The sequence below is a fragment of the Galeopterus variegatus genome, unplaced genomic scaffold, assembly GCF_000696425.1.
Source record: "Galeopterus variegatus unplaced genomic scaffold, G_variegatus-3.0.2 Scaffold13395, whole genome shotgun sequence".
Lineage (NCBI taxonomy): Eukaryota > Metazoa > Chordata > Mammalia > Dermoptera > Cynocephalidae > Galeopterus > Galeopterus variegatus.
This window is the reverse complement of record NW_007739506.1, coordinates 1,573-5,161: the sequence shown is the minus strand read 5'-3', so window position 1 is coordinate 5,161 and position 3,589 is coordinate 1,573. Positions and strand designations below refer to the sequence as shown.

The 3,589-nt window shown below is 38.9% G+C and overlaps 1 pseudogene; it reads right to left on the bottom strand.

Moving 5' to 3' along the window:
- Positions 1-687: 687 nt before the first annotated feature.
- Positions 688-1,640, bottom strand: LOC103581572 (annotated as a pseudogene).
- Between the last annotated feature and the right edge of the window lie 1,949 nt (positions 1,641-3,589).

The window sequence follows — 3,589 nt, the reverse complement described above, 5'->3', positions numbered from 1 at the left end:
ATGAGATATGACTTTGCTCATTGGTTACCCTAGTTAAGCTACAATATCAGGACCCCTGATCTTCAAATATGGTTACCACCACAGTCTGATCATGGAACGAGGTGAAAGGGTGATTTTCTGCAGTTGTATCATTGCCAATAAAGGCAAACCTGTAAACTGGGGGACCACATACTTCGTGAGAGTCTACTGTATATACAGTCAAGTTCAGTTTCTTTCTTATTTTTTACCTACTCTCTAACAGCAATAAACATCTCCTCATCCCTTGATGATCTGTCCATCCTAACTTCTCTCTTCCAAGTAACAACTGATAATGTTTTATTACTTCTCCTGATATCTATTCTTATCTCATAAATCTCTTTTTATCTCATAATGTCCCAATTTATTTAATACTCCATATTCATATTTTAATTAATCTCACTCCTTTGACTTCATATCTTATATCCGAACCATCCGAAAGTCTTGTCAGTTGTACTTTCATAGTATTACAAACTGAATCTTAAAATTGCTTGTCAGTGTTTCTTCTGCTGCCAGTCAGGTAAAAACAAAATTACCTCTTGACTAAGCTACTGCAATGGTTTCCCTTCTTTCACTCTTAAAATTCTCTATTTTCCAACATGAGCTAAAAATAAAGCATGTCATGTTATGGACATAGTAAAATGGCCCGAAATATCCATTGTACCTGTCATATTAAAATCTTAACTTTTTATGAGAAAACTTCATTTGTGCCATATGTTGAGAACATGGACAAATGCCTGAAAGATATGCAATAACCATTAGTAGAATAAATGGATGAATCGATGGGGTAGCTTGTGTACTTATATCAGCTAATTTTTCATGGTGCGTAGATTTTTTTACCTCTCTGATGTTACCAGTGGAATCCGAGTTACTACTTAAAAATCTAACCAGGTGGGAGCCACAGGTAGAAAAGGCTTTGCACCGCCCTTCACTGGAACGGATCCTCAGAATGGTGATGAAAATGAAAATGTAGGAGATGAGGATGATGAGCAGAGAGCTGGTGAGGTTAATCCCTGCTGACACAAACAGGGCAGTTTGCTTTATGTAAGTGTCAGAACAGGTCAGCATTAAGAGGGGTGGGTCAGCACAGTAGAAATGGATGATGGTGTTAGGTCCACAAAAGGACAAGAGAAAGGTGAATATTACCTGCATTGAGCCCACTGTAGAACCCCAGAGGTAGGGAAAAGTGACCAGGGAGATGCAAACTGGCTGGACATTTTGCTGCTGTAATGCAGAGGATTGCAGATGGCCATGTAGCGGTCATAGGCCATGGCACCGAGCATGTAATATTCAGTAAGGAGCAGTCACAACAACAAAACACTGAGCCAGATACCCACCGAAGGAAATGATCTCAGACAAGAAATTAACAAACATCTGAGGAGAGACGTTAATGGAATGAAAAATATCCACACACTCTGAATGGGTGATGAAAAAATACTTGGGGGTTTGAAGCCAGAGAGTGAAACTGATTAGTAAAATCATCCCAAAGCTCCCTGTCAGGGTGATGAGGTAAATCAGGAGAAACACCACAAATAAGATGGGCTGCAGCTCTGGCTGGTCAGTCCCAGCAGAATAAACTCAGTGGCCTCAGTGTCATCGTGTTTGGGAACTATCTTCATCTTCATATTCTCTAGTATGAAAAGAAGAATGTGCCAGATACAAAAAGAGAAGTAAATTATATTTACTCCAAGAATAGTCAAAATCAATGACAACTAAAACAAATGCATTTTGAAAGGTGAAGATTACAAAGGTTATTTCCCACAGAGACAGAATAGATGCTTTAAGTGGTGTGTGGTGCTAATCATAGCAGGCAGCACAAGAGATGTTGAAGTCTGTGCACTCTACTGTGCTGGCTTTTTGGCAACTCCCACCCCAACACTACCAACATGTATGAGATTTGACTTAGCTTATTTGTGTCCCTAATTAAGCTACAGAATCGGNCTCAGCCAGTGAGCGGCCGGTCTGTATGCGGGATCCAAACCCCCGGCGGGAGCAACGCTGCACTTCCCAAGCGGCGCACTATAGCAGTGCGCCACCGGGCCGGCCCATCATACTTTTCTCTTAGTAGTAATTATATTATGGCATATGGAGTGGGGATATTTTTTTTTTTTTCATGTACGAGATTGTATGGCTCGAGGCTGAGAGTAGGCAAACAAGTTAGTAGAGAAGTATGACATATGGACTTTTTGAATTCCAAGAATTGGCTAAAGCTCAATGTCTAAGCTACTCTAAATCTTAGTGTAGCATGAATAATGGATCTGTAACTAAGGTCAGGGGTAGTTGCAGGGCCTGCCTGAGCTCCTAATGCATCACAAACCACCTGCTGTCTTTGTCAATAAGAATCTGAGGTCTGTCCTCGTATGGTTTTGTCTTAGTGTGGCAATTCTTATGGTCACTGCTAATTCCACCTTATATTCAAAAGAGGAAATAACAAGAAATCAAACAATATTTCTTATGAGTTCTTGATTTTCAGAACTCTGACTTACCCATGCAGGGATAATGATTTCTTATCCTCCCCAAAGGTCCCCAAAGTGAGTGGATTTATACTTGCAGGGCTAACCTTGGGAGACATCCTTTGAGCATTAAGAACTCACCCCTGGGATATCACTAGGGCTCCCTCTGGAGGGGTTTACAACCATCACATTTAAGGGATAAAATACTAATTTATGAGTCTATCATTCGATGCCTGTAGTGTCTTTTGGTAAATGCAAAAACACTTAGGACCTGCTTGATACTGAAATGAATTCTAGGACAGATAAAAATAGATTTTAATTCTTTACAGTCAAAGACATTTGCTATGACTCTGCTCATTATGTGTTCAGGTGGGGAAATAGTCTTCCTGTTCTAAATGCCCATGGTGGTTTTCTCCTGTAGTACTTCCTTTCTTTTACAACTTTTCTATTATTTCTACAATATTTTGGGATCACAGTTAAAGTTTAATGGTTATCGAATATATAGCTAAACAGTGATGATTAGTTTAAATAAAATTAAGTTAAGTGGACTTCTTAGCATGTGCTACTTATACAAAGATATGTTTAATTTATAATTCCAGAGATTTATTAACTCATATAATATTTCCTCTTTAGGTCCTTTCTACATTAATTTCTGAAATCAGAGTAAAGGTCAGGTACTTCTGGAGCAGATTCATAATAATACTATTATGAATAACAATAAAAATAGTATAATAGTATTATATCTTTCATATCAGTAATCCAATCTTTCTCTCTCAAACTCCATTCACCATTAGTGCTTGGCACACAAAAAAATTAGTTATGAAAGAAAGAAAGTAAAAAGCCCAAAGCCTGGCCCTTTGGCATGGGCATACTAACGAGTGGGTAAGAAAAAGCAAAAGAAGATTTAAGGCCTTAGAGGATTTCCCTAACACAGGCTGTCCCAATCTCCCTGCCCTAAGCTTTGCCTCGAATCACCATGATGGGTAGTCAAAGAAAAGTAACCTTTGGACCAACTTTATTTAAGCAGTTCACACTTGGACTTGAGTTAATATTCCCACAGTCTCTTTAGTTTGGATGTAGCATGGACAATACTCAAATTTCCATATTTCCAGAATGTGTCT